General features: G+C 37.9%; 1 protein-coding gene across 4 annotated transcripts in view; it reads right to left on the bottom strand.

The window, feature by feature from the left end:
* Window positions 1–13,706, bottom strand: part of LOC138319196 (ATP-binding cassette sub-family G member 5-like) — a 35,271-nt gene that overhangs the window by 19,972 nt on the left and 1,593 nt on the right. The window contains exons 2-3 of one of the 4 annotated variants that reach the window (XM_069262174.1): window positions 3,056–3,106; window positions 486–613 (exon numbers count right to left, since the gene is read on the bottom strand). The exons of 1 other annotated variant lie outside the window; for it this stretch is intronic. The gene's annotated coding sequence lies outside the window, so the exon portion shown is untranslated. Of the gene's footprint in view, window positions 1–485; window positions 614–3,055; window positions 3,344–13,706 lie in introns of those variants that run through there. 2 more of the 4 variants (XM_069262173.1, XM_069262172.1) reach the window with 2 other exon arrangements.

Below are 13,706 nucleotides of genomic sequence, written 5' to 3'. Positions count from 1 at the left end.
GTAAATAACTTATCTGATAACAAAGTTCACTTAAACAGCCTACTCGGTAAGTAAAGGGATTCTCGTATTTAACATATCTCTATCATAAAAGTGAATGGCATACAGTAAAATTATATTTACAAAAATATGTATCAAAATTTATTTCATGCAAGATTTACAAAAACAGTCGTGTCATATAACATTTAAATGCTATTGTTATTAGTAAAACACCATGAAATCTTCTGTTAACGAGTTCCTCCTTATCTGGAAATTTCTAATGTGTGCTTCTAAATGCTGCAATATATGTTTCCAAACTCACAGTAACTATTGTACATAAGGGATTTTGAATGCAACCACAAACATTTACCAGAATACGTATTGGTGAGTGCATACGACCAGATATGGACATAATATTAATGCAGCACTGACGTTCTGGTGCAAGCTCTTGAGAATATAGTGTTCTGACACGAGCTGTCTGGATTAGTTTGAGGTAGAGAAATACACACCAGTTCAACCCTCCTTATCCTCCCTCGGAGAGGAACATCGGCTGGTCAGCAAAGTTCGTAGAAGCCAGGTCTGGATACCTTCACGTAATTAGGGAATAGTATCCGGTGTTGGACACTCCATATAATTCCTGTAGAAAGGTTATTGTTGACTTTATATCCCCAATATGGTAGAGTTATTGTGCAGTGTGTAAATGATGAACACAGAGTATACACTGTATATGTAATGCCAAATAGACTTGTATCACTAACATGTTATTATTACTGGTATCACTAACATGTTATTATTACTGGTATCACTAACATGTTATTATTACTGGTATCACTAACATGTTATTATTACTGGTATCACTAACATGTTATTATTACTGGTATCACTAACATGTTATTATTACTGGTATCACTAACATGTTATTATTACTGGTATCACTAACATGTTATTATTACTGGTATCACTAACATGTTATTATTACTGGTATTACTAACATGTTATTATTACTGGTATCACTAAATGTTATTATTACTGGTATCACTACATGTTATATACTGTATATTGGTATCACTAACATGTTATTATTACTGGTATCACTAACATGTTATTATTACTGGTATCACTACATGTTATTACACTACATTATACACTAACATGTTATTATTACTGGTTATCACTAACATGTTATTATTACTGGTATCACTAACATGTTATTATTACTGGTATCACTAACATGTTATTATTACTGGTATCACTAACATGTTATTATTACTGGTATCACTAACATGTTATTATTACTGGTATCACTAACATGTTATTATTACTGGTATCACTAACATGTTATTATTACTGGTATCACTACCATGTTATTATTACTGGTATCACTAACATGTTATTATTACTGGTATCACTAACATGTTATAATTACTGGTATCACTAAAATATTATTATTTTGTAAAGTCTTTCTGATATTTTGGGAGTACACGTGAAACAGATATTAGACATATGTGATCTCTGCGAACATTCCAACAGTTACATCATTTTCGAGTAATTGTCTTCCAAATGCATTTTATGTTTTAAATGTGTGAATGTCTTATTCGTATGAACGTTATGTTAGAATGACCCATAGTCAAAGACGAAAAATATTTTAACGTGGTAATATTGCCGATCAGTGGAATCAGAATCAGTGAACCATGAATACTGTTTGTTCTGTGTTCATTTACCAATGCAAGATAATTTATATCCTTGATTTAGAGGAGTCGGGTTGGCAATAAAAAAGGTCTGGATCAAGAGAGTTAGTGATACGATAATTTGTTGTGGCTACGTCGTGGTGAGCCCAGGAATCCTGATGCAGTTTGATGTATTAAATGATATGGTGATCTCAAAATGATGAAACGCAGATTTCATGAAATATTTATACTACCGGGTATTTATCAATTCCTTACACTGTACAGTTGTTTTTGTTCGAGGGTATTACACGTTATGTTTGCGGTAATTTTTTTCGCCAAATTAAACCCTCGCAAATAAAAAAGAAAGAACTACAAGTAATATAATCTGTATTTAGACGAGATCACCATTTTTTCTCGCGAAATTTAACAACTATACGGTATTATAGTGTTTTGAATATGCTCTTCAAACAGTACCTTGTATACATTGATACATTGTTAAATGTGTTATCAAAAATACATTTTATGTTTATCATACCATAATTTAATTTCATATGTTACACTCATTTCTATTGGTTAGACCTTTGAGGTTATTTTTCCATAAACCGAAAGAATTGTACGACACGTATTATGATGTCATAAATACAGAACCTTTTCGAGGGTAATTTTAAAAGCGGCACGGTCATTGGCCAAACTGAATAATTGGATATCAATCAAGATATCTATTGGTCGCAACTCAATTTGATTTATTGTAAAAGTAAAATCACGAAAATTTATGCCTTATCAATAACTGATTTAGTTATATGAATTAAATTATAAGCTTTACGAAGAATGTCCTTCCGTTTTTTTCTATGATTTCATAACCCAAAAAGACATTGAGAATAATGCTTAAATACCCATCACACAACGCCACATTGTAGAAATGTGATGTAGTTTATGTTACTGAACACACGAGATATTTAAAAAATACTAATGTCGGGTACCTTATCCTTGATGACAGACGATAGCCAGAACAGATGTACACAAACCAGACACCTGAATAGGCAGATCCAGGTGTAAACATGTAAAATGTAACATTCAATTGTACAGTAACAGGTGATCGGTAGGACCTACTACTGTAGAAGTCATTGTTTGGGGCAAGTCGAGTGGGTGGAGGGTATTGAGAGAGAGAGAGGGCGGGGATGAATGCAGACTGCACACGTGAGTACAGACAGATGGCAAACATTGGGAAGCATCTTCATACTAATTAACGACTACATGTGATATAAAAGGATGGATTAAAATACAATAACAATAGAGGTGCTCACTATTGACAGATATCATCAATACAAATAACATCGAATCAATTACTGTGTTGTATGGCATAATTATACTCTAAAGATGGTACTAGTAAAAGCTTGTAATATCCAACTTACCTTTCTGATGGAACTGCTAATATATATACACTGATATCTTCATTTCAGGGTCTGAAAATACAATATTTAACTGAATATAACACCAATGTGTTCAGAAGCCTGATGCATGATGACTGGGTAGCGTGGTCACTGCATGTGTTTCTCTTGGTTGTTACATGGCAGCACACATTCATGTATCTCGATAACACGACCGCTGCCGATCACACACGAACAAGAGGCGAATGTTAAATTATCGATTGGTTTACTAGCGAGGCCTAACACACTAGACGGGCACCAACCAATAATGGATGTATATTGAACCGCGCGCATACATTAACATCAGCCAATGTTTCAAGTGGTCTGACTGGAAACATGCTCCTCATCCACACAGTCTAGTGGTAAATTAGCAATTTTCACCATCACTTCAGTATCAGGTAATTCTTCTATATTTTGGATCGTTGTCGGTTCTAACAGAATCATTTAATCAAGTTTGTTTTATGTGTATGCATGTGTAACAGAATTCATTCACCGGCGTTTTCTTTGCAGGAAAATGAAACCGGAAGACGCTTCGGGATGAAACTAGCTTCACAATGACTGGCTTCATCATGAGTAAAACTATGTTCAGTATTGGAATAACAAAGGTAAGTTGGATTTTCATTGTTTTACTTTCACCTTGATACAAAATTAAAAAAATTGTGTTAGAGACATACTAACCAACAAGTTAACAATACCCACCACAGTTTAATGACATAGTAGATTGAGTGTAATATGATTAAATCACATTCATAGAAATACACGTGCTGTGGACCAATGTATTGATACTATAATACTCATTCACGGGTTGTTGATGTTGGCGTATTATCATGGGAATCTGTCGTGTTTACGACCACGTATTTATATAGAAATAAATAATGAGATTACATCTATAATGTCACGTAGGTAAATGTTGGTTTTTACCAGTTGTATACTTGGTATTTTTTATTGAGAACATGTAAAGGTAATGGTACCGCTATAATTGGTCATCAAATAAGTGTTAATGGAAGTTCCATTTTGTACCTTGCTAATTATTTATGTTACTCTTGAAAACATTATGTCGGACTTTGAGCTATAAATTGATATCATCTACATAGCGGTTATCCAAATAAAAGATATATATTCACTGTTCCGAGACAATTGATAAAGTTAACTCATATAATCCTGATAAAATCAAAATTTAATCTGTGTGTGAAAGGAAAATAAGTAAGCATGTCTTCCCTTTAAACTCGAGGAGTATCTACCTGTAATGTATTTAGCATTCGGTGATATATTGTTCTTGTCAAACTGTTAAACCACTATCATAATGCATTTATGGCCCCAGTGGCAGTGTGATATGAAGGTTTATTTACCCGAAGGTGTGATATTCCCCGAGGGCTTGCCTGCGGGAAATATTACATCTGAGGGTACATAAACCTTCATATAACACTGTCACCGGGGACATCAATTGTTTATTATACCGAAAATTCACGATTCGTTACTTTGGGTTAAACATTACTTAAATTTGTGATGAGTAAAAAATGACATTTTGCGCTTCATCCATCATTGTTGTACAATCGGAAGGGAAGATGTCTCCGTGTGAAAGACGGACGGTCCCCATAGGGGCACGCGCCCCAGGGTAATACGATGTTTTATTTCCCCCGAGGGACATTAGATGTATATATCCCCTACTGTAGACACTAGATGAATATATCCCCTACTGTAGACACTAGATGTATATATCCCCTACTGTAGACACAAGATGTATGTATCCCCTACTGTAGACACTAGATGTATATATCTCCTACTATAGACACTAGATGTATATATCCCCTACTGTTGACACTAGATGTATATATCCTCAACGGTAGACACTAGATGTATATATCTCCTACTGTAGACACTAGATGTATATATCCCCATGTATAGACACTAGATGTATATATCCCCTACTGTAGATACTAGATGTATATATCCTCTACTGTAGACACTAGATGTATGTAACCCCTACTGTAGACACTAGATGTATATATCCCCTACTGTAGACACTAGATGTATGTAACCCCTACTGTAGACACTAGATGTATATATCCCCTACTGACGACAATAGATGTATATATCCCCCACTGTTGACACTAGATGTATGTAACTCCTACTGTAGACACTAGATGTATGTAACCCCTACTGTAGACACTAGATATATATATCCCCTACTGTAGACACTAGATGTATATATCCCCTACTGACGACATTATATGTATATATCCCCTACTGTAGACACTAGATGTATATATCCCCTACTGTAGACACTAGATGTATATATCCCCTACTGTAGACACAATATGTATGTATCCCCTACTGTAGACACTAGATGTATATATCTCCTACTATAGACACAAGATGTATATATCCCCTACGGTAGACACTAGATGTATATATTTCCCTACTGTAGACATTAGATGTATGTAACCCCTACTGTTGACACTAGATGTATATATTCCCTACTGACGACATTATATGTATTTATTACATAATTGGTTTACTCTAATCTATATATGAGGAAATACAATATTTTCAACTATTATCCCGACTGTTCAATAAAACCTTGTTATATTGAACAGTTCGAAGTTATATTGCACGCTTCCATGGAAACGTTATATTGCACGGTTCGAGATGTTATATTGCACGGCTTTAGGAACACCTCGCTGTTGTTGTCTAGTTTTGTAGAAAACTTCCGAGGAATTGCGCGTAACAGTGAGTTACGTTATTATGACATCACAAAGGTTAATGCTCAATTTCGCGCTATCTTTATAGATCTCGAATCAGGCGCGTCATGTAGACGTTTATCGAGTAGAGGACGGACACGGCGAATGCATTAAATTAAAAGGCTGCATGCAGTTCTAATAATGTTAAAGAAGACAATAAGACATTAAAACGGGAGTTACAACGTGACGTAGGTGGGTTATACGTCAATCTTCAATATGACTTGAAGCTTTTCCGTACGGTACGGTGCTGATGGTTTTGTTAAGTGATTGTCGTATTAGTTTTATAAAAATATTCAACTAAAAAACTTGTGATTATGTAATAAAACAAATATTTCATGGGTTACTGTGCTCTAGTTCATAATATTTACCCCTCGGTGGTGGTAATCAACAAATATTATATTGCACTCGGCCTTCGGCCTTCGGCCGAGTGCAATATAACATTTGTTGATTACCACCACCTCGGGTTAAATATTATGAACTAGAGCACAGTAACCCATGAAATATTTGTATAATATCCTCTACTGACGACATTATATGTATATATCCCCTACTGTAGACACTAGATGTATGTAACCCCTACTGTAGACACTAGATGTATATATCCCCTACTATAGACACTAGATGTATATATCCCCTAATGTAGACACTAGATGTATATATCCCCTACTGTAGACACCAGATGTATATATCCCCTACTGTAGACACTAGATGTATATATCCCCTACTGTAGACACCAGATGTATATATCCCCTACGGTAGACACTAGATGTATGTATCCCCTACTGTAGACACCAGATGTATATATCCCCTACTGTAGACACTAGATGTATATATCCCCTACTGTAGACACTAGATGTATATATCCCCTACTGTAGACACTAGATGTATATATCCCCTACTGTAGACACTAGATGTATATATCCCCTACTGTAGACACTAGATGTATATATCCCCTACTGTAGACACTAGATGTATATATCCCCTACTGTAGAAACGGGTCTAGTTCCCGGTGTTGTGTGTCTTCTGTACTGCGTTTTATTTTTGTCTTAGTCTCATGGTTATTTTCTTTTTAATCAGATCCCACCATGGTCAAACCGTTCTTCAATATAAGTATTGTGTAGAAATATCAATAAGCCAGGGGATTGTGTTTTACAAATACATACCCGTCGTCGTATACAATAACGTATGTAAATAAGATAAGGCATGGAAGGTCTGTTTCTTTTTTCTGTGGATCCCACAACTTCGTATATCTAGACTTCAGAACATGTTTGTTCGGTAAGCCGGAAAAGTACTCATAACCAAGTTAAACACTTTTTATTTATAGACCGTCGTTCCGGCATGAAGGTTCGTATCGAACCTTGTGTCAATCGTATGTTTTGAAATCAATATTTCAAGGTTTCTCATTCATTATTTATATTTATACAGTATTGAAATTCATACTCTGTCATAGATATATTATCTTAAATAATAGTTCATTCCATATGACATTGTTTGAAACAACTTAGAAGGTTTTATTTAGGCGACTTTTTAGCCCACTATCATCAGATGGCAATTCAAATCGCATTTCGTCCGTGGTCCGTTAGTCCGTCTTTTCGTCCGTCCGTCAGTCCGTCCGTTTACAATTTTTGTTACCGCTATTCTCAAAAACTAATTAAGGGATCTTTCTCAAATTTGACATGTAGGTGTCACTAGTGCCCTAGTTGTGCATATTGCATTTTTGGACTGATCAGTCAACAAGATGTCCGCCAGACAGCCATCTTGGATTTTGATAATTAAAGTTTGTTACCTCTATTTCTGAAAGGATCTTCCTCCAATTTCATATATAGGTTTCCCTAGGGACCTAGTTGTGCATATTGAATTTTGGGACCAATTGGTCAACAAGATGGCCAACAGGACGCCATGTTAAATTTTGACAACTGAAGATTGTTACCGCTATTTCTCAGAGATTATTTAAGGGATCTGTCTCAAATTTCATGTGCAGATTTTCCTAGCTGTCTTGTTGTGCATATTGCATTTTGGGACCGATCAGTGAACAAGATGGCCGAGAGGCCTCCATCTTGAACTTTGATAATTTAAGTTTGTTACCACTACTTCTCAGAAAGGACTGAAGCGATCTGTCTCAAATTTCATAGTTATGTTCCTATAGGACCTTAGTCATGCATACTGCATTTTGGGACCGATCGGTCGACAAGATCGCCGACAGGTTGCCATCCTGGATTTTGATGATTGTTTGTTAGGACCTGTTTGTTACTGCTATATATCTCAGAAATACTGAAAATACTAAATTTCATATGTAGTAATATGTTGTAAAAGTTTGAAAAGCAGAGAAAAAATCCGTCTTTCCATTGTCAGACGTAGATCATTCTCTGGTGGTCTCCACTATCCCATTGGGATTTTTTTATGAATGATATGACTACTACAGCCTGCATTTTGAAACGTTTTAACGTCAAACTGTGCTACAAAAATCCAGCCATTTTACCCCACTGTTCCCAAATCCTGACGTCATATCATTGTTTTTGTCCGACGTGTTACGATAGCTTTCCTGTCTAAGACAGCCGATTAAAATTGCTCCATGCTATATTACACCAGTGACAAATGCAAACTTTAACACAGGTGAAGTGAATTCGAAGTCACTGGCTATCAGGTGGATCATGTGATAAACGTCATTCTTATTTGATTAATTGATATGAACAAATGGTTAGAAAAATATGGAAACATATAAAATAGCGTTTCCGTCAATGTTATGGGTAAGTGAAGAAAAGGTGAAATAAAACAACACCCTGATACTATGTTTAGTATGATAAAGATATCATAGAATTAAAAACTACAGGTCAGTTTTTTGTTTTAGATAAAACTTATCGTCTTGTTGATAGATTAGTTATCATATTGTTGATTGTCTGCTATTAGACAGTACACGCGTACCTGACCACACGACAGAGATTAGAGACTGAGCACTCACTCGCCACAGTACTTTCACGTGTTTACTGACTAATATTTACCTGTCGGCGTCATTATCAGGGTACATATGACGTCATAGTAGATAGGTACATTATAGGGTATTAACTAGCCTTTCAAGATTAATATTTATGTGAGTTTTACTTTATTCCATAACATACAGGAAAGGAATCCTAACCGCGAATGGACAGGGAAATTAAATTAATTTCAAGTAAACAAATGTTACCTTACATTGACCTGAAACGAGCAGAATAGCTAAATAAAGGTAAACATTTATATAACATCGACATGACAATGGCCGTAATAGCACATGGAAATTCATTAACGTAAAAAACTGATCAATAAAGAAATTGTCGGTCAATTTAAGATTAAAGTTTTGACTTAATTCTGATTGATTTCATATAAACTTAAGGTCAATTTCTTTTTCACTTCATTTAAGGAAATACTATGTTGCCTTTCATATTTATTTCAAATCAGGAGAAGTTGCAGTTTTAGAAAATGTTCCTGTGTATAAAAAGTGAAAGCTTATTCAGTATTAACCTTAAAAATGTTATTTCAACTAATATACGGGATATAGATAACAGATTGAAATATTGAATAGAAAAGCACAGTTCGAAGCTAAACTATATAACTTTTTGTCACATAGTATGATCAATAAGTAAACTACACGGTAACGTTTTAAGACCGACATTTCAGTTGTTGGAAACAAGACATGTTGGAAGCAAATGTATTTGAATACAGTGTTTTATTTTCTCTGTAATCTATACAACCAGAGCATGTTATTCAGGTAATGCACTCTCATCTTGTGCAAATGTATAAATGCTGATTATAATTGAAGAACAAGGGATCTATATTATAAGGTGAAGAAGAATAAATGAATCATTTCGCAGGGTTCATTAGGTTTGTTCTGTTTTAAAGTTTTAGATTTCAAACGGTTACACATCAACGTAACCTTTTCCTGATAGTTTAGGCATTGCATCCGTTCTTCGTGATTTTCAGCCGATTTTTATTCTGCTTCACACTTACTCAATAACATTACAAATATAATTCTTTATGAGACATTTAACTGTCATGCATTAATGCTTTATACAAATAGTGTATATGCCTAACGTATTTCCTTTGATATATAACTAGGTCAGGATAGAATAAAATATCCATCTCCTTTTTACATGACTTATGTGGACAATTCATGTATAGTATTTCATAGTCTTGTACGTGGGTCGATGTCAGCAATTGTTAGACGTTATTGTGTTGTAACTGTGAACAATAAACAGTAGAAATAAACTTATCATTGGTTAGCAATAGAAATTATATAAATTCTCTTGAAATCACCAAAATGTGCCCATCACGTAATCCATATTTATGTGGAATCAAATGCATCATATGATAATTTCATGTTTGGTCTATTTGCACTAGCTCAGGGCAACACGATGCGTAAAGGACAAAGAAAATTTTTCATTTTTTTTTTAAATATGGGTCATTATTGATCGAGTTGTGAGTGGTTGCTCTCCACTTGTGAGTTGCAAAATTAAAGTTTGTTTTTGTCTTTGGTAGTTACCATATATCGCCGGTGTTTCACTCCTGTTTTACTGGTAACAAAGCAACTTTTATGACCATACAGAGCCTAAATCGAAAGTTGTAAAAACGGCTAGACCATGTGGTCAGCACACATGGTACAAATGTACTAACGAACACCGTTCTGACCTATATACTGAAGGCACTAAATTATTTACAGACGGTATGACAACCATTTACCCACAATGTATATTAAAACTTCACAGTGGGTGGAGACGACGGTACATTATACTGAGGATGTAAATTATTGAAGATGTCGCACGATCCTGTATATTGTACTAAACACAGAGCGGCAGTTTTGACTTTTGATATTAGTTGCTATGGCCATGAAATAGGTTGCAACATTAAAAAGGAAAATCATACCACTGACGACGTATTGGTTAAAATGGAGGTTATAGGCTTCATCGAGATAGTTTTAATAAAGTTATCTAAGTTACGAAAGGATGTTGGCATTTCTTATAACTGTTTCAAAATCGATAAACCAATTAACAATGTTCATAATTCATAAAGAGGTATTGCTATAGACCGATATATCAGCTGTTCACCTGAGTCACTTTGGGACTGCGAGACCATGTTTAAAGTCAAGCAGTAATGACGTTATTTCAATATCACATGTCCATGTGTCTTTAATGCAGTCGTTCTAGCGCCATCATTCGCCCTCATGCAGTTCATGTCATAACGAAATGATTTCTAAAAGCATCGTCCCACACACCATCATCCAATATTTTGAAGCATATTCCAATTATAAAATGAATACATCGATCCGCTTGTTAACATGTAATTACCTCGATTAGACGTCAATTGATTGTTTAAAACCTTCACGGGAAAGATTATGCAGTCGATACTTTTTCAGTGTTATACAATAGTGGGCTAAGGTATCCGCCTATATTAATTCGTCACATTGTATTCAATATAATATGTATACACCTTGTTTTACCAAAACTACATATTAGTCTTCTGTTAGAGGACACAAAAGGCATCGCACATATTACATAACATGGTAAAAATCGTATGATGAATACTCCAACGGATCTGAATTGCAAAAGCAATGAGACTTTTTATAAAAAGCGCCAAATTACACATGTGATTTCAAATCGTAAAGGTTTTGTATTTCCACTATATATCGACCTATCGTCTGCTTGGTTAGCTGACTGCGTGGGATTCTCGGATATACCTTAGAAGATGTCCTCTCGGTACTAGGACTGTAGGGTGTCGTAAACAGCCCCCGGAGTCCTCTCAGTACTAGGACTGTAGGGAGTCGTAAACAGCCCCGGAGTCCTCTCGGTACTAGGACTGTAGGGTGTCGTAAACAGCCCCCGGAGTCCTCTCGGTACTAGGACTGTAGGGTGTCGTAAACAGACCCCGGAGTCCTCTCGGTACTAGGACTGTAGGGTGTCGTAAACAGCCCCCGGAGTCCTCTCGGTACTAGGACTGTAGGGTGTCGTAAACAGCCCCCGGAGTCTTCTCGGTACTAGGACTGTAGGATGTCGTAAACAATCCCGGAGTCCTCTCGGTACTAGGACTGTAGGGTGTCGTAAACAGACCCCGGAGTCCTCTCGGTACTAGGACTGTAGGGTGTCGTAAACAGCCCCCGGAGTCTTCTCGGTACTAAGACTGTAGGATGTCGTAAACAATCCCGGAGTCCTCTGGGTACTAGGACTATAGGGTGTCGTAAACAGACCCCGGAGTCTTCTCGGTACTAGGACTGTAGGGTGTCGTAAACAATCCCGGAGTCCTCTGGGTACTAGGACTATAGGGTGTCGTAAACAGCCCCGGAGTCCTCTCAGTACTAGGACTGTAGGGAGTCGTAAACAGCCCCGGAGTCCTCTGGGTACTAGGACTGTAGGTTGTCGTAAACAATCCCGGAGTCCTCTGGGTACTAGGACTATAGGGTGTCGTAAACAGCCCCGGAGTCCTCTCAGTACTAGGACTGTAGGGAGTCGTAAACAGCCCCGGAGTCCTCTGGGTACTAGGACTGTATGATGTCATAAACAGCCCCCGGAGTCATCTCGGTACTAGGACTGTAGGATGTCGTAAACAGTCCCCGGAGTTCTCTAGGTACTAGAACTGTAGGGTGTCGAAAACAGCCCCAGGAATCCTCTCGGTACTAGGACTGTAGGGTGTCGTAAACAGTCCCCGGAGTCTTCTCGGTACTAGGACTGTATGATGTCGTAAACAGTCCCCGGAGTTCTCTAGGTACTAGAACTGTAGGGTGTCGAAAACAGCCCCAGGAATCCTCTCGGTACTAGGACTGTAGGGTGTCGTAAACAGCCCCCGGAGTCCTCTCGGTACTAGGACTGTAGGGTGTCGTAAACAGCCCCCGGAGTCCTCTCAGTCCCCGGAGTCATCTCGGTACTAAGCCTGTAGGGTGTCGTAAACAACCCCCTGAGTCATCTCGGTACTAGGACTGTATGATGTCGTAAACAGTCCCCGGAGGTCTCTAGGTACTAGAACTGTAGGGTGTCGTAAACAGCCCCAGGAATCCTCTCGGTACTAGGACTATAGGGTGTCGTAAACAGCCACCGGAATCCTCTCGGTACTAGGACTGTAGGATGTCGTAAACAGCCCCGGAGACCTCTCGGTACTAGGACTGTAGGGTGTCGTAAACAGCCCCCGGAGATATTTCCGTACCAGGACTGTAGAATGTCGTAAACAACCCCCGGGGCCCTCTCGGTACTAGGACTGTAGGGTGTCGTAAACATTTCCCGGAGTCCCCTCAGTACTAGGACTTAAGGGTGTCGTAAACAGACCCCGGAGTCCTCTCGGTACTTGGACTGTAGGGTGTCGTAAACAGCCCACGGAGTCTTCTCGGTACTAGGACTGTAGGGTGTCGTAAACAGTCCCCGGAGTCCCCTCAGTACTAGGACTTTAGGGTGTCGTAAACAGACCCCGGAGTCCTCTCGGTACTAGAACTATAGGGTGTCGTAAACAGCCCACGGAGTCTTCTCGGTACTAGGACTGTAGGGTGTCGTAAACAGACCCCGGAGTCTTCTCGGTATTAGGACTGTAGGTTGTCGTAAACAGTCTCCAGAGTTCTCTGGGTACTAGGACTGTATAATGTCATAAACAGCACCCGGAGTCCTCTGGGTACTAGGACTATAGGGTGTCGTAAACAGACCCCGGAATCCTCTCGGTACTAGGACTGTAGGTTGTCGTAAACAGTCTCCAGAGTTCTCTGGGTACTAGAACTGTAGGGTGTCGTAAACACCCGAGGGTGTCGTAAACAATCCCCGGAGTCCTCTCCATACTAGGACTGTAGGTTGTGGTAAACAGCCCTCGGAGTCCTCTCGGTACTAGGACTGTAGGGTGTCGTAAACTGTCCCCGGGGTCCTCTGACAGTGGAGAAGGCCATTATCACATCTGAA

The sequence above is a fragment of the Argopecten irradians genome, chromosome 3 (assembly GCF_041381155.1).
Source record: "Argopecten irradians isolate NY chromosome 3, Ai_NY, whole genome shotgun sequence".
Taxonomy (NCBI): Eukaryota; Metazoa; Mollusca; class Bivalvia; order Pectinida; family Pectinidae; genus Argopecten; species Argopecten irradians.
This window is presented reverse-complemented; position numbering and strand designations above follow the sequence as displayed.